Source organism: Globicephala melas, chromosome 17, assembly GCF_963455315.2.
Source record: "Globicephala melas chromosome 17, mGloMel1.2, whole genome shotgun sequence".
Classification (NCBI taxonomy): domain Eukaryota; kingdom Metazoa; phylum Chordata; class Mammalia; order Artiodactyla; family Delphinidae; genus Globicephala; species Globicephala melas.
In genome coordinates, this window is record NC_083330.1 from 5,683,437 (window position 1) to 5,701,982 (window position 18,546).

Here is an 18,546-nt window from a genome sequence, read left to right on the forward strand (position 1 = left end):
GATGACTCCTTGTGAGAGCCGCCTGCGAGTGGGGCGGGTTAAAAGTGCAGAGGCTTTCGTCATTCTGAATTTGAGTGAATGTGATGTGTTCAACACCTGCTTTGCTGGTTGGCAGCGCCAAGCGTGCCCGGGGAACCTCGGGCAGTGTCCCCACGAGCACAGAAGCCTTTGTCACCAGCTCCTTGTTCCCTTTCGAACTTCCCGCCATCCCTGGAGAAAGCCTTGTCAATGTGGGCTCACATTGGGTTTGCTTGGTCTTGCATTTTACTACCTGGAACTCTTTCTGCACAGTTTTTAAAATAATAATTAAGTTATTTCTATGTCATGGACTCTGCGCAGCCAGGCCTGTCTGCTGGGCCGAGGGAAGCACACCAGGGATTTCAGAACTGGGTCCTGCTCTGCCCTCTAACCGTGGTCCAAGCGGCCTGGAGAGAAGTCTGTCTCCTTCTCTGAAGGTCGCCTCTTCTTTGACTTGCCTCAGCTCTCCTTGGGTTGTCCCTTTCCTTTTTTTTTTTTTTTTTCCTGCAAAACATTTACCTTTCCTTACTCTTGATTGGGGCACAAATTATTGTCCCCAGAGCAAATTCATCTGTGTTCTGTGACAATTTATTGACTGTCTAGCAAGCAGAAGCAGTTTGCTTTTCTCTGAGCATTTCATTTTACCAACATCCAAAATGATACACTCAAAGAGAAACTGATGTACACACACTCAGAGGCCCAGACCAGGTGCTCCCGGGCCCTAGGTGCTCTAGTGTCTCCCTCAGATCAGGACCAGCGTTTCGTAAACTCAGTTTTAATGAGGCTTTAAATGTCCACTTACGATTTTTCCTTTCTCTACCGTCCTTATTTCAGCAACTTTGTTGGCATAGGATTTATTGCTAAAATAAATTTTAGTGACAAATGCACATGTTTTTGGTTTTGTTTTTTTAAAGAGAGGTTTAGAAATGGGAATATCTCCATTGCTAGGGCACCACACAATAACTTAACCATGTGAATAAACATTACGTGGAAATGGTAGGACCACCCTTTAATTCTAAACCATGGTGCTGTTTCCCACTCTTCTCCTATTCTACCCTTTCACTCAAACTTAAGACGTCCTGTCCTGATTATGTATTTTGGTGTTCCCCATCACTTAACTGGTGGTAACATTTCAACCAACAACCACAGAACGCATGAAAGTGTTCTTTCATGATGCAGTGTCTCCCCACCCCCCATAGTGACGTGATATTGTTCTGTCACTTCTGCCTGTTTGGGGGGGAGGCCACAGTCAGAGGAAGCCCCAGTAGGTGAGCCGTGAGCTGGGGAGTATTGCTGCCAAGTAGGGAAATTCACTCATCAGGGTGGTCACCAACTGTCACAAGCATGTGGCATTGGGGTTTTGATGGAGGAAGGACTTCAGGTCGACACCACTTTCTGGTGTGACCCGACCGTAAGTGTGCACACGTCACCCCTCTCTCACTTTCAGCTACAGGACTCGACGAACCTGTAGGGACCTGACCACCAGCACTTAAACAGTGCTGCTGTAAGTCAGGAAGCAGCACTAAGCATTGAACTTATTTCCTGGTACCCAGGTCTTTCTTGTAGAGAATAAGCAGGGGTCTGGCTTCAGCCCTTGGCAGGATTTGGCCTCAGATAAGCAGTATAAACTCTCCAAGCCTTAGTTTCCTCATATTTATCTTGAAGAGAGATTGATCCGGATTTCTCTGCTTCCATAAGACATCATTTTTTATTTGACTGTTATAATAAAGCAGTAAGTTAGAACAGGTAATGCTATTAGACTGAAAATAATGTTATTCCTTCTTTTTAGATACCATATGCTATGTTTGATCCAGGATATTACACTAATTACATTTATGATGAAGACATTTGAAAATCACAGATGTTCGTTGATTTAAAAATAGAACATATGGGGCTTCCCTGGTGGCGCAGTGGTTGAGAGGCCGCCTGCCAATGCAGGGGCCGCGGGTTCGTGCCCCGGTCCGGGAAGATCCCACATGCCGCGCAGCGGCTGGGCCCGTGAGCCATGGCCGCTGAGCCTGCGCATCCGGAGCCTGTGCTCCGCAACGGGAGAGGCCACAACAGTGAGAGGCCCGTGCACCAAAAAAAAAAAAATATATATATATATACATATATATATGCATTTTGATTAAGCTGTTGAGAAACAGGGTTTGGGTGCTTTTTCCTCATTTTCTAGCTCAATGCAACAGTGATGAGAACTGTGGTTGAAATGCTAATGTCACTCAGAGATGATGTCATGTGAGCCATTTAGGTTTTGGCCCTTTTACACAGATTGTCTTACACAGCATACCTGTTCCTGGCTTGTTCAGACTTCTGGTTTATCTGGATTTTTTACTATACAAATTTAAATTTTGCCCACTGCAATCTCCCGATCTCATTTCTTAAGAGAGGGGAGCTAGTTAGTTGATGTTAATGCAGCCCCTGGAGAACAGTCTAAGAGGTGGGTGTTCTGGACGATTTTGGAACAGCTGGACAGTGTGTGCATGGCCCGTGTACAGTGCTGGCAAGACTGCACTCTTCTCGTGCACTCGACGGAGGTGCCAGGGAAGAGCTGCTTTCCTGTGCATGTTGTTTTCCATTATCTAAGAGCTGTAATCTGCATCATCAGAATCAGTGATCAAATCTCCCTGGACCCTCGTTTCAAATTTGAAATAGATAAAAAGCATCCGCTCTTTAACGCACCCGGACCTTTTCTGGTTTCTAGCTGTCCCACTTCACATTGTGGAAATAAACCTGGCTCCCTCGGGGCGCCAGGAAGGGACACTGTTTGCACTGAAATGAATGAGATGATTTTCCAAGGTGCGAGTGGAACGCACCGGGGATTGGCTGATATTTAAAAAACATGAATGAAAACAGTAGGCACCTCACCCGGCCAAGACGCAAGAGCTCTCTGAGAATGATTCTCTTCTAGGATTTAAAGTCTCATCGACGGCTGATAATGTACACTGGACTTGTTTGTCCACTGGGTGTGCCCCTCCCACGAGGAGAGGCAGCCAGTAAATGTCAGCCCCGGTGGCCCGTTAGGGATGACCTGTGTCATCATCAAAGCCATGAAGTGCATGGGAGTTTGCTTTTCAGACCTAAGTATTACTTCAAGTCGTAGGTTTTACCTTTTCAAAAAGTTGGAATGTAAAACGTGGTCTCAGGGAAACTCTTTCTTGTAAACCAAGAGCTTTCATTTTCATTCTGGAATAAATCACTGACTAATTCTCACACCCATGACAAGTTATTTAATCTCTTTCTGCTTTGATTTTCTTACCCAATAATACTAACACCAAATCTGAATAGTTAAATAGTGGTTACTATTGCCAGGCCCTGTTCTAGCTACTTGACATGTTTTGCCTCATTCAATCCTCATCCCATTTTAATAAATAAAATAAATAATATAAATAATAAATAATATATATTAATAATTTATATATATTAATAAATAATATATATAAATAATAAAATAAAATAAATAATAAATAAAATAATAAAATGCTTTATCCCCATTTTATAGATGAAGAAACTGAGGCATAGAGAGGTGAAATAGTTTGTCCAGGTTACACAGCTAGTAAGTAGTGAAATAGGATTTGAACCCAATCATACCGGCTCTAGAATTCCGTTCTCAAATGACCTGCCTCTCTGTCCTTCCAAAAAAAATTAATATACTGCTACCTGATTCCTTTGTGTTTGGTTTGATTGTGTGAATGAGTATACATGAACCCGTTCATCGGCGGTATTTGAACCAATGGATATGACTACCCTTCGTCCCGTTCTGACATACCTTTGGGGGGCTTGCACAAAGCCCTGTCTGTGCTGCTTGAGAATTGCTTTCTGTAGCAGCACAGGTACACGTGGAGACATTTGGGTGGTCAGAGGCACCATGTGCACTTACCAAGTGAATGGCGTGCGGTCCTAGGGCGCCACTCACATGGACCACAGTGGTCGTGACATCTCCGAGGATGAGTAGTATAGCACAGCTGTACCACTGTCTGCTTTGTTTAGAAAACTCTCATGAACATATAGAAAATGAATATACTGTACCTATGAAAAGAGTTCATGCTTTATAAACTCACCTTAGTGCATCAAGGCTCCCTTTCAGTTAAAAATGTGTGAATGAAAAAAAAAATGTTTTCTGTAGCAAACTTCCATACGCTAAAACTCCTGTATGAAAGCAGCAGCTACTAGGAAAGTAAAGCTGCTGGGACTGCAACAGAAGAATCACAATAAACCCCGGTGCTAATTTCTAAAGTAGAGGGAGCTGGCCAGGCTGTGGATGTTGCACTTACAAAATAATCAGCTTAGTCATTTTGCAAGTTATAGACCTCACGCAATAGAATCGCAAACTAAAAGCCAGTGTGAAATCACTTGGCCTTGGCCGTCTTCAGCTGCGGGCCAACAGAGCTCACTTAGCGTTGGAATTCGGGGATGCGCGGGTGCTCTAGGAAAGTGCTAGCTGTGGTTAAAATCTGGCGGCACTTGGAAATCCTCATAACACAAGGACAAAAGACTGTGTGGATGAATGAAACGAAGCCTGCAAGCTGCTTTGTGAATTAAATATGTTCAGCATTAAATAGGACGTAGAGCATGTGTACTCCTTAGTTCTAGGAAATAACGAGTTAACTGGCTAAAATAAAAAGCTCTTTTTTTTTTAAAAGCAGCTTTAATTCGTTAAAAGTCGAAGTGTAATAGTCTGTTAAAGAGTTGTTTTAAAAATTAGTGAAGTGACATGAATCGTCATCTGACAGTAAGTGGGTGAGTGCAGGTCTGTGCAGTGGGCCGTCTGTTGCCATGTTTATTGCAGGAGGAGACCCAGCACTGGGTCTCCCACATGTGTGGTTCAGGGCACTAGAACTGCGTTCTGTCTCTCTGTCTCTTTTTTTTAATGTGTTCTTTTTCCATATGTTGGTGGTAATTTTTTTTTTCTTGAAGTATAGTTGATTTACAATGTTTGTGTTAGTTTCTGCTGTATACGAAGTGATTCAGTTATACATATATATACATTATTTTTTATATTCTTTTCCATTATGGTTTATCCCAGGATACTGAATATAGTTCCCTGTGCTCTACGGTAGGACCTTGTTGTTAATCCATGGAACTGTGCTCTCTTAGCCCCTCAGAGTGCCACTGGGTGTGTCACGTCTCTGACACTGTGATCACACTCTCCCTGGCTGCTGTGTTGCTGTTCAGTCAGGAAGTTGACAAGTAGAGCTAGGAGGTAATAAGTGTCGTGAGAGCATTTTGTATGTTTGTTGACAGCTCTGTCCCCAGGGTCTGGAGCAGTGCCTGACCCCAGTGGATGCTCCAGTGTATGAACTGACCTGCTTGCTGCCTTGCCCGGGTACCCTCTGTGCTCAGGAGGCCTGGGTCTTGCATGTTTCCACGACCAGCTGTACTTCATGTGCTGCCTTTTAATGCAATTCCAGTTTTATCTCTTCATTTATTCATCTATTCAGTGACCACCTGTGCAAACCATTGCAGTGGTGGAGCACACAAACCAAGGAGTATTTTCACCTTATAAAACAAAAAGAGGGACTTCCCTAGTGGCACAGTGGTTAAGAATCCGCCTGCCAATGCAGGGGGACACAGGTTCGGGCCCTGGTCCGGGAAGATCCCACATGCCGCGGAGCAACTAAGCCCGTGCGCCACAACTGCTGAGCCTGTGCTCTAGAGCCCGTGAGCCACAACTACTGAGCCCACATGCCACAACTACTGAAGCCCGTGCACCTAGAGCCCGTGCTCCGCAACAAGAGAAGCCACCGCAGTGAGAAGCCCGCGCGCCGCAACGAAGAGTAGCCCCTGCTCACCGCAACTAGAGAAAGCCCGCGCACAGCAACAAAGACCCAACGCAGCCAAAAATAAATAAATAAAATTTTTGAAAAAAGAAAGAAATTGTATTAAGATTGTCATACCAAAAGGCAGGCGTTTCTTTAAGGAGAATTTTTCTTTCAGCTAAGAGCACTTATTCACATCAGGAAAGTAAAATGTGATACCCCCTGGGCACGATGACCAAATTAGCATGGTCACATTAACTATGTTGAATTTTTATATTTTATGCAACTAACTTATCAGAACTAGTTTCTACTATATATTAATACACAATGTAGACTTTAAAATAAAATATTAGTAATTCAGTCTTCAAGATTCTCAGAAGTCATTTGTTGTTTTGTGGCAATTCTGGAGTGCCCATTTCGTAGATGAGGAAACTGAGGCACGGAGAGGTTGTAGGAGCCCAGACATTAACTGTCAGGTATAACCTGAAGCCTTGTCATTCCATGCATTGTGTTCTTCCTGTTATACTGTATATACCAAGAAGCCTCACTAAGTGCAAGTTACCCTTTAAGGAGCCCGAGATAAACAGAATGTCTCAGTACCACTTCTACATGTATAACTTCTTCCTGTCTGGCTCAGCTTTGGGAACCCCTCAGGCCAGGGATTTGAAGGAGGTGTGCGAGCACATCTCCCCGTTTCTTAGTCTTCAACTTGTACCACCTGCTCACATTCACTTTTGTAAAAGAACGATTGATGCCAAGTCAGGCAGGCACTAGTTGTAAGTTTTAAACTCTCCATCTCCTTGCTTATGCTAGACCGCGCTGGGTGTGTGCTGTGTGCCCGAGGACGGCTGTGGGTCACATTCCCCGGATTGATCATGGTCCAATTGAATATACAACGCCAAGTGGCCTTACACGTGCCGGAGAGAATAGTACGTAGGGTCTTAGGTCTTACGGCTTGAATCAAGGAGCCTGTTCAGATTTCTAGAGCTGACGCTGGTGACGACCATCACGTTAATGCACTTTCAAAGCACAAGAAAGTTGGATGGACATCACGAAGAGAAAATATTGGTGATGGCAGGGAGTGTTTTCAGAAAATGTACGGAAATAGTGTTCCCCGTGTGAACCTAATTAGGTGGAAAGTGGGAACTCAGTCGACTTCCCTGCTATGAGAACTGAAGACGATACAAGAAGAGTGAGCTGCTTTACGTTTCGGGGAAGCAGCGACCTGAACCTTCTGCAGGACTCCGAGTGGTGACATCACTCTTATGCCTTAGCCCAGGCGTCCCGGCCGATCTGCAGGGAAGAGGTGAATATGAATGACCTGAGCTTTGGCGTCATGGTCTGTGTTTGGATACGATGCTCGTAATGAGGTTTGAGGACGAGGGAGTCTCATGGGCTGGAGCCTCATGTGGGTGGACCTAGAGGCCGCACTTTTTTCTCTCATCACCTCGTGTTATGCCTGGAGGCTGCGGGGCCTGGGATGTGGTTCCAGGCACTGCGGCCCAGTGGTTCGCCCTACGCCCAGGAACATCACACCACACCTGTGCTTCCCCATTGATTATCCCAACCTTTATGCCACTTGCTAGACCCACGTCATCAATATTCCAGTCCGGACTCAAATTCGCGATGTCACGAAGGCTCCCTGATCTTCCTGTGAAGCCAGCGTCCTCTCCTGACTGTTATTCTAGTACCACTGAGCTTCCCTTACCAAGAAACCGTCTCCGGAAAACCTTGGAGCGTCCGCTCATTAAGTATTTTTGTTCTTTCACGTTTGCCGTTTTCTTCCTACCTTTCGTGTTCCAAGGTAACCCCCATCTTCTCTTACCACGCAGTTTTGCCTCCGATCAGTCCCTCTGGCCCTTAGCTGTTCCCTTTTCAATCTTCCCTGCATGTTGCCTGTAGGTGGATCTCAGTGAAATAGTATCTTCATTTTTAGAAGCCTTGTGCCAACCGCCCTGGGCCATGGGGGTAAAAGGTACGCATGTGGACCCTGGGCGCTCAGCTGCAGCCGTAGTCGAGTTCAGATTTACCTCCCCAGCCATTCCCGCTCTCCTCCTTGGAACTCTTCTCAGCTGGACTGATCTACTTGCCATCTCGAAGGCTCTTTTCTCGAAGACTTTCTGCAAAACCTGCTCTTTTCCTTTGCTTGAAATCCCTGCCCCATTTCTTCGCTCAGCTAAGTAATGGTGATACGTGTCATTTTTGAGGTACTGCGTGCCTGGCAAAACGCTCATGATCATAAAATATTGTTGTCACTTAACCCTCACAACGACCCTATCCTGCTGGCCCCATTCTGTTATTATTTCTAGATTGTTCTCCCGGCACCTGCTTCGAAAGGTTCTGGTGAGAATTACACGCGACACTCCTCACAAGCGCTGGTGCAGTGCTGGGCCCGAGGTGCCCTTCACACAGACGGTCACCATCCCTTTCATTATCCGCGTCGGGCAGACAGGACACCAAGATGCAATGTCTGTGGCGGGGCTGGGGGCGCGTCATGTGTGACCATGGCTCCAGGCTCCCCCGTGCTGTGCCGGCATCTCCCCAAGCCTGGCTCTGAGCGCCGCCTTTGAGCAGCCTTTAGACTTTTGTTTTCAGTTGGGAATAAATGGTTACTCCTTAGTCACTAAGTTAAAATAACTAAATTTTGGTATTCATAAACTGAAGAGGCCCCATCTCACCCCCTGTGGGATGTCGCACAACAGAGCAGCTGCGGGACCTCGTGGCAGGTGGGTTCCCTGCCTTTTGGGACAGAGCAGGGATCATCTGTTGGAAGTATCCCCCTTCTGCTTCTCTTGTTGCTTCGTGTATTATTGCTTTCTAATGTCTTGCGTGTTTATTCACCAAATCTCTACAGCCGACGCATAAACTCCGTGACGGCTTGGGGTCACGTACTGTCCATTGCACTGTATCCCGTCAGCGTGTTCTTCCATGCCTGTGATTTCTAAGCACTGTGTTTTGCATCCCTGACTTTGTCAAGCGCACAGCAGATGTTAAACATCTGACAACTGAGTCTAAGAAAGTTCTTTTAGGAATAATTTTAAGGGGTGGAATTTGAAAACAGCTTGTGTGAAAAGTCACGGCTCATCCTTTTAAAAATAAACGCCAAGTAAGACAAGCATTATCACGGGGAAATTTCTCACTTAAGAAAAACCTTGGTACAGTGATGGGGATTAAGATTTTCATTTCCTCCCAGCAGGACTGGTATAATAGATACTGGGTGTGCGTGCGTGTGTGCGCAGGCATGCACATGTGTGTGTGTCTGTGTGTGTGTATGTGTTCATAAACTATAACACTCAGTATTTTCTACTTTAATGACTCTACCCCTCCAAGAATACAATTATTGTCACTTTACATTGCTGGGTCAGGGGTGAAGTGTTTGGTTTGATTTAGGTCCCAAACTCTCATATACTCTTTTTCTGGGGAGTCAGTGTGATTTTAATGCCACTTTCTATCAGAACTTTAGAGGTTAGCGAATAAAATGGTGTTCCCTTTCCAGGGGTGGGTAAAGTTTTGTTGTACTAAGACTGTTGTGTTAGAAATGTGTGAACTCAATTGTGACAGATTAAGAACTGGTAGCTGCCTTTCATATTTGAGTAGACGACAGTGCATAGACGTGTTTCATGAAAAGCTAGTTTTCCCTCGTTAAAAAAATGTACTTGATCACAGTCCTTAGGCGCACAGCAAATGTCAGAACGGCCCTTAGTTCGGGCAGATGTTTCCGTTTAACTTGTAAGCGTCTTAGATGGATGGATGGATGGATGGGTGGACGGACCGACAGACGGATGGATGGATGGGTGGAGATACACACTTTCTTAATTGACTACTCAGCACCATTGCACTGAACATTATATAATTCCCAGGCTACACTGCATCTTACGTAATCCCCACACCACTAATATTGTACTGATTGAAACTGCTCGTTTCAATTCTTAATAGCCTTGTTTCTCTCTCTTAATAGACTCTGGGTAACTGGAAATCAGGGGCTGACTTACTATCTATGTTTCTTAGTGCCTAGCAGAGAGCCTAGCGTGGAGTAGAAATGAAACAAATATCTATAAATTAAAATAATTAAGATTGCTTATAAAAGCAAAACGAAACACAGAACATTTGTATTTTAGTGATTAATGGTTACTGTTAAGAAAAACAGTGGGCAAGCATCCTCTAATATTTACTTTTTCTTGTAATAATATGTAGATGGCATGTTTTTCTTAGCCTTCCCTGGAATTAGTCAATAAGCACTTACAAAGGATACTGTGTATAGTAGGTAATTAGTTATTCTTTTGATGAATAAAAGATGAACACCTTTCCTAATATACGTCATAGGAACCTGAATAAATTATAATGTTCATGCGGCCATTATTGATGTTAACGTTAGTAAAATATCGTGGAAGGGACGATTCCTATTTTAACACTTCTGAGAAGTATTGCTTATACATGGTGATCTTTAGAGCAGACACTGTCTGTCGTTACAGATTCGTATACTCTACTTGTTCCCAGATCTCATGGTTTTGTAAGAAGGATAGAGATTTCCTTGGAGGTCTCTTATGCTTTTCTTTCTCTTTGTCCTTTTTATACATTCCTACCCATGAGAACAGTTGACAGTCTTGGAGGTGCTTTTAGGATACCGTTTCATGTGAGCAGACGCTGCGCTTAGAGGAAAGCATGTTGGTTTTCTGCATGACATTTCCACAAACAACAGCTGTTTCTCAGCGCCTATGAGTCCTGTGGTCACAAGTGCTTCCTGGTTGGACTTGGATCTGCTCAGGGCCTCACAGTCAAGATGTTGGCCAGGCCGTGGTCTAGATCGAGGCCCTGGGGAGGAATCAGTTGCTAAGCTCATTCAGGTTGTAGGCAAGACTGAGGCCAAGGCTGCTATCAGTTCCTAGAAGTTTCTAGAAACCACTCACCGTTCCTTGCCCCGGACCCTGTCATAACATCACAGCAGCATCGCCTTGGACCCCCTCAGCTTTCAGTCGCTTCGTTTTCTCTTCTGTGACCTGCCAGAGAAAACTCTGCTTTTAAAGGATGCGTGAGAGTGCAGGATCCATCCGGACAGACCCCCTAGCTGAGATTAATGTGACATGTAACATTCCTGATCACAGGAGTGAGATCCACTGTGTTTACCGTCCTGGGACTGTGCAGGCCTGTGCTCCGAGGGGTTGGGAATTCCTGGGGCCCCTGTTGGAACACTGCCTCCTCAGAAAGCTCAGTTAAGATGCTTGGGAGGACTGCCCTGGTGGCACAGTGGTTAAGAATCCGCCTGCCAATGCAGGGGACGTGGGTTCGAGCCCTGGTCTGGGAAGATCCCACATGCTGTGGAGCAACTAAGCCCGTGTGCCACAACTGCTGAGCCTGCACACCTGGAGCCCGTGCTCCGCAACAAGAGAAGCCACCGCAATGAGAAGCCCGCGCACTGCAACCAAGAGCCCGCTCGCTGCAACTAGAGAAAGCCCGCGTGCAGCAATGAAGACCCAACGCAGCCAAAAATAAATAAATTTATTTCTAAAACGTAAAACTACATTAAAAAAAAAAGATGCTTGGGAAATGCCAAATTTACCTCCGTAATACTTTCAATTTACCCTTATTGTGCTTCACTTTGAGATGCTGAAGACCATGTTTTATGGACTTTCTTCCTTCTTAACCTTGCTGTGTTTCTAAGGGAAAGAGAAGCAGTCTGTCCTCCACGTAAAGAATGTCTCTGCCGTCAGTGGGGCTTAGGGTTTGATGTTTGTGATTTTCATTCATTGATCTGTGTTCTTTTAGCCAGTCACTCCAAGGCCAGTGGTGGCCAGATGAGGATGGAGTCAAGTGGTCAGAGTCTTGCTGTTAACATAGAAACCAGACTGACCCAGGCTACGGGCCTAACCCAGGTTAGGAACTTGACAAGCGAGACCCCAGAGAGGGCTGTGAACTTGAGGAGCGAGGCCATAGGGAGCCACCCTGAGTTCATAACCAGAGGAGGGACTTCCCAGAATCACTGTTTTTGGCAGATTAACCTGGACACTGTACATATGGTTAGAGGAGGAAAGCCAGAAGCAGAAACCAGCCAGGAAGGCAGAAATGAGTGCTCATTTATCTTTGGTGAGGGAGAGTTAGAAATTTATTGTGTTCCTTGAATTGCATTAGTAGTCGTAGCGCTAGTAAAATAAACAAGAGTGGGGAAAGGTAAACAAGATGCAAGAGACAATCAGCCTGCCTTTTACAACCTGTGGTCACCTGAGTGGCCTTCGGTTACTTTTAGTGGAGGCCGCGTGTGCGTGGTTTTTAGTCTGGACGTCAGGTAATCATCAGTTTGTTATAGAACTTGCAGTTGGGTTTATGAGTATTGTTTTTGTGCGGACATTTTTTGATCGCCTAAAAGAACGTTGCTGACCACAAGCGCATGGGGTAAAACAGACACCCAGTGTGTATGTTTCACAGTTATGTTCACTGCCTCTGAAAACCATACTTCTCTCGTTTCAGTCACCGACTTAGTCACATACTCGTGGTTTTCTTGGAGTCATTGTTCAAAGGGAGCTTGGCTTTTACTTCCTACTTTCTCCACTGTTTGACTGAAGATTATTTTTCAGATTAAAAAACAAACAGAAGTCATCTCAGAGCCTGGGAACCGGACATGAAACGTATCTGTTTTCGCGTGTGCTTAAAAATGGTGGTTTTGCAAATACTCAGGGTGGCATTCTCACTACACAGTTGGCTGATAAAACTATAAATAAACTAAAACTATATAGCTTTGCGACCATGGGAAGGATAACATTTAGCTTGATCTTTTGTGACCAAACAAAGTTCTGATGTAAGGCACCTCACTACAGTGGAAAGAGGTCGCAGAAACCTGTGCTTAGCAGTGGAATGGGAGATGTTGAGATGCTGATGGTTTTTAGGCAAGCCTAGGTAGTGAATCATTCATTCATTCAATAAATATTTGTGGGTAAGTGCTCGGAGCCAGGCAGGATTCTTTTACAGGCTGGGGTTATAGCAGTAAACAAGAACAGGCAAAACGTTCTGTCCTGGTGAGGCTTATATTTCAGTGAGATGAAGCAGAAATGTGGACGTGTATAAGGTATTTATTATTTCAAATGGTAAAAAGCACTATAGGGGAAAATAAAGCGGGGGGGTATATATGCGTGTTGTGGGAGTGAGGGGCAGCATTTTAGAGGCGTGGCTGGCAGAGTTCTGAGGTGCCCCCTGTGTTGGGTGGGTAGGGCTAATAGCGTCTGGTGAGGGTGATGGATAGCACTGCTGTGATTACCAGGTTACCTCGCGTAAGACTCCGTCTCAGCAGACTGGAGTGGAGATTCTCCTGCTGGCCTTGGAGAAGGGAGCTGTGAGCTGCCCCTAGAAGAGGAGGGTGGCACCCTCACTCACAGCCAGCAGGAAAACTGGGGCCTCAGTGCTCCAGCCTTAAGGGGCTGAATTCTGCTAACCACCATGGGAACCTGAAGGAGGCCCCTGAGCTTCTTAGAGGAAGGCCGTCCAGACCACACCGTGATGGCAGCCTTGTGAGACCTGAGCCTAGGTTGGAGCCAGCCAAGCCATGCCCGGGCCTTGACAGAGACTGCGATAGTAAGCGAGTGGGGTGCTTGTTACACAGCAACAGAAACTAATGCAGATGGGGGGCCAGGGAGGGCCTCACTAGGAGCAGAGAGACACATGGAGACCTTGAGGTGCTGTTGGACATACCAGTCTGGAGGTCGGGAGAGAAGATGGGCTGGAGATGGACGTGTGGGAGCCGGGAACACATATATGGGATATAGAGCCACGTGGTCCCAAGAACAGTGATTGCAGAGAGGCAGGAAAAGGGGTTCAGACCTGGGCCTTGGTGCTCCAGGAAGATGTTTTCAGTTATTGTGTCTCAGTGACTTATGCCTTATTCTAAGCTTTTGTTCGATATTTGGCCTGACTTACAATATTTTTCTCTCCCTCTCTGGAACTTCAGCTCAGTTTAAAGTTTTTTCTGCTTGGTTTCAATGTGCAGTATTAGATGCGAGACCCTGGCAGGTGGGCAGTGAGGCTGGGTGTGAAAGTCCTCCTGCCATGTCCTGATAGGAGGAGTCTAGCTTCAGCCAGGAGCAGTGTACACCCAGATCCCTTCCTCCTGACGGCAAAGGGATGTGAACATCTCAAGTCTCCTTCAACCCCAGCTGACGAGAGCAAGCAGATCGTTTCTGTAACTTGCCCTGGTCCTCAACTGCATGACTGAAGAATCAGTAGCGATCGCTGTGGTTTTCCAAAACGGGATTTGCAGAAGACCCATTGCTAGCTGGGTTTAGTTGCTGTATTTCTTTAGACACAACGGAACAAATAAATAAAGAAGAGGAGGGTATACTCTGGGGATTTAGTAAATAGGAAAAGATGGAGACTGTGAAGGTCAGAGCAGTTGAGAGGAGTCTGTGGACCGTTTTGTAACCTGCATTTACCGAGATATTTGTAGCTGGAGGCCTGTCGGACTTGACGGTGGGAGTGTCGCTCAAAAGCGAAAGACCTCTACACGTGGATGCATCTGTTTGTATATAAACAATAGCTTTAGCTGGTAGTTTTCTTTTTCAGACTAGTTACATGTTTATTCATATATCTTAAAAATTAACAATTATTTCACAGCACCTTCTCAGTCCTTTGTTTTTTTGTTTGTTTTTCCTCTATTTTCTACACCATATTATCAGATGGGCCATTGAATCTTGGACTGAATTGCTACCTTCTCAAAGTAGTACTTTTTTAAAACGACTCCCACGGATGGTGATATACAATCTGAGATCATTATTCATACCCTCTCTTGTTCCAGAAAGGACTCAGACGGCAAACTTTGAGAGTTTGGGTTTTGAGTAGTTTGCCTTCCATAGTGAGGGTGCCAGCCCGGGGAAGCCCCTGTCACCCGGGAGAGTGAGCATTTTAGCACGTGCCCCGCGGTTTACCATGTTAGGAGTCCAGCAGGGCCGTGCCTCTACCTGCCGGGAGCCTTTGCTGACCCCTGGTGGCAGGTGCACTGCCGAGGGTCTTGCGTTAGCCCACGTCATTTGAATAGGCTCATTCTTCTCCCAGTTCTCTACTTCAGCTTTTTTGTCTCTTTTTTCCCACTGGGGGTTATGTTCCTTTTTGGCATTTGAATAGTCACCATTCCTGATCTAAAGATTACATTGTAGTTAATTGTCCTTAGACCCGTGGACACACATTCTTTTGTGTCATCTGAGGACACGTCATGCTCTTCCCTACTCCTCCGTGTTTTGTGTGTCTCTCACAGCCTGGCATTTCCAGTGCCCTTTGGGAGCTGAGGGATTCAGTTGTGCTCTTAAGTGACAGCAGTGGCTTTTTCTTTTTCAGGTGCCTTGGGCCTATTGAGATCCAGCCCGAGTCAGATGAAGCCTTCCCTTGTGAGTAGAACCCTTTGTTTGCCATCTCGAATCATAACCAGGACACGCTGTTTCCAGCTGTGATCAGCATGAACACCCATTAATGTGCCGTGTGGACTTTCAAACCTTGTAAATTAGTAACATCCAGAGACTCAAGAAGCATTTGCTGCATCTAACATTATACAGCGGGATACAAGGGGTTGCTTTCTCTAGTTCTTTTTTGCTCTGAAGTATCAGTTTCCAGTACACATTAGAGACCAGATTCCACACTATTTTAGTCTAGCCTTGATCAGAGGCTGGCAAAGATGGCCTATGGGCCAAATCCGTCCAGCTGTTGGTGTTTTGTAAATAAAGTTTTATTGGGACACAGTCATGCTCCTGCATTGAAGTGTTGACTGCGGCTGGTTTCAAGCTGTAGTGAGGACTGTGTGGCCTGCAGAGCCTCAAATATTCACAGTCTGGCCCTTACAAAAAAAAATTGCCAAGCTCTGGTCTAAAATATATAACTTTTTTTTAAACTGAAAATTTTCAGTCATAAAATAATTTTGGAATAATGGATGTCTCTAGCTTCTTAAAGTTCTCAGGACAAGGCTGTCTGAAAAATAGCCAGTGGTTTAAAATAAATGAAATTTAATTTGTCATGTTTTTAGTACCATTTCAATTTCTACAGGTTACCAAAACTTATTTAACATAAGAAGCATAATGTGTGGAAATGTAAAATAAAAACATCAGCTCACACTAAAAGAGAACACTGACATTTCTGTGTGAACCTAAGCATCAGATTACATTTTCACTGGGCTTGATCACATTTAAAACTAAAATCTTTGGGAAGGCAAAATTCACACGTCTCCCGAGGGCTCCCTTATAAACTGCCCAAGACGATACGTTTGTAGCTTACACTGAAGGCTGAGTTTGCTTTGACTAAAATCAAATGAGAGCTGCTTTTGCATAGATTCCTGTGTGTATGCATGTCTGTGAAGGTTTCGGTGCTTTTCTGATGGGTTAATTAAATTTTCACACTGATGCGTAGTTTATTTGAACTGCTGTGGCATTTTCCAGCTTGTGGTTGTTAATGTGGGTTCCAGTACGATGAGGACAGACCCCTCTCTCCCAGTGCTCTTTTCATCCCCATCCCCGGTGCATTTGCAGGGTGTTGTCACTGAACCTGAACCCTGAGAGAATGTGCTTTCCAGGGCTGTCTAGTGCTTTGGGGGCCAAGGTGGAGCACAAGCCAGAGTGAAGAGGCCTGCGTTTTCAGTGGGAAGGGTCAGCCTTTCTTTTCCACCCGGGCCACTAAGTGAGGGCAACAGAGGGGTTGGGTTAAATGCTGCAAAATCTAATTACCTCTTGATTTATAGCCACGTACACACCATGGTTGAGGGCCGAGTTCACCACCTTGAAAACACACTCTGACGGTTGTGGGCTGCCAGGAGGGCTCTGCTCTCCTCTGTTGGCCCCTCGGTTGGTCATGGCTCTTCTCAGTGAGAGCGCCGGCCAGCTCGCAGGTCCCCTGCTATGGGCCCACCAGTGAGGCTGAGGAAAGGCTCGGCCTGCTGGTAGAGCACCTGAGAGGGGCTGGGGGTGCCACGCACACACATGTACACACACACGCACACATACACACATACATATGTACACATACGCACAATATACATACACATGTGCATACATACTTACACACACACATACACATGTGCACACATATCCACATATACACATGCACATATACAGGCATACGTGTACACATGTGCACACAGACATATACACACGCACACGCACGAGGCACATTTAGGTAGCTAAGCGCACCATCTGGGGCAAGGCTGCTCTCCTCTGCTTCCCGACGCTGGGGGATTAGCGTGTAGGAGCAGGACTGGAGGCTCTGCCCTGTTCACTGTGCTGCTTTCCTGTCCTGCTGCACATCACGCTGGAGGGTCCAGATTCTTCAAAACTGTTTTAGTCGAGATCGCCCCCCTTCTGACCCCGGCTCCCTCGCCATCACCGGAAGGGTGAATGCCTGGAAGCTCAGAAATAAGAGTGCGGCTTCCTGGTCAAAGGCGGGCGTTGGACTGACCGCCAGCCCCACCCGCATCCCACCACCCACCCGAGGAGCCTCCGGAAGGTTCCCGACCTCTCAGCCAGTTTGCTCCACTGAAAAGTGGTGACAGTGGTATCTGCTTCCTGGAACCGTCGCAAGGATTCAATGATTAATGGGCTTTAGTTCAGGGCCAGGCTCGTAGGAAGTGTTCAAGGAAGGTAAGCTGTTCTGGGTCCTCAGAGGGGCTGCCAGGCTGTGACTCTGGGGACGGCTTGCCCCATGGGGACAGGTATTTTATTCCCGATGTGCTTTAGAGCTGTCTGCAAGGGGCTTTATGATTATCGTTTACATTCTCTGCAGACAGGGCGCCTCCTCAGCAGCTGCAGGGGCCCAGCTCCCACCCCCCTCCTTTTTATGAAGCTATGAAATAGCTATTGGTACAACCATTTTTATTTAAGAAGAAACTGTCTTAAGGAAATTAAATAATTTAACCTAAATTCATGTAACTCGTGAAAAAACAGGCTATTCAAACTCAAGACTGTTATTAAAATCTCCTTTGGCCTGAAGATGCTTAGTTGTGAGTTTCTTTTATGAGTGATATACAAGTCAGTCTGGGGGAAAGAAAGGCCACTGTATAATTATATTCGTATAAAATATATACTGATATCTTCTGGAAAACTGCTTTCTGACAAACATGAAACAAACAAAAGAAAAATTGGTCAAAGCTGACCTCCCTTACCAAAAATTGGTCAAAGCTGAAGAGGTAAAAATAACTTAAAAGAAAGGTGTTTTAAGTGGATGTTAACAGCGGTTCATGGTTTAAAATGAACTGAGGGCCTATGAATCAAAAAACAATATTCTAAGGTTCTGATAAAGCAATAACATAAGGTACAATATGACATTCAAATGAGTAAACTTTAACTGTTGTTTAAAATCACGTAGAATTAGAATTGAGTTATCCTTTTCTTCTCTATGTATACACAGCATACTACATATAAATAAGAGATTGAAAGGTTCAGAAGAATTTGAGATATAAATAATTTCATTAGGATGTCAAATCAGTAATACAACCTTCTTCAAAACTTTGTAGCAAGACTATATTGGTATTACTGTTTTTTAATACGATATGGGTTTTTTTTTTTTGAGGTAAAGTTTACAGATCTTAGATGTACAGTTTGGTAAGTTCTAACGAATACATGCACTTCTGTAATCACCCTAATAAAGACATGGAACATTTCTATCACCCCAGCCAATTCTCTCTTGCCACTTTCTAGTCAGATCCCCCTTTTCCACCCAGGGAAAAATGATTATTCTATCACCATAAATTAGTCTTATGTGTTTTAAAATTTATATGGATGGAATCATCCAGTGAATACCCTTTGTACTGGCTCCT

General features: G+C 45.2%; 1 protein-coding gene across 7 annotated transcripts in view; it reads left to right on the forward strand.

Annotated features, from left to right (window-relative positions):
• FAM110B (family with sequence similarity 110 member B) overlaps positions 1–18,546 on the forward strand; it is a 129,315-nt gene that overhangs the window by 37,913 nt on the left and 72,856 nt on the right. For all 7 annotated transcript variants that reach the window (XM_030859706.2, XM_030859708.2, XM_060287233.2 and 4 more), the window contains exon 3: positions 15,090–15,139. The gene's annotated coding sequence lies outside the window, so the exon portion shown is untranslated. The remainder of the gene's footprint in view (positions 1–15,089; positions 15,140–18,546) is intronic.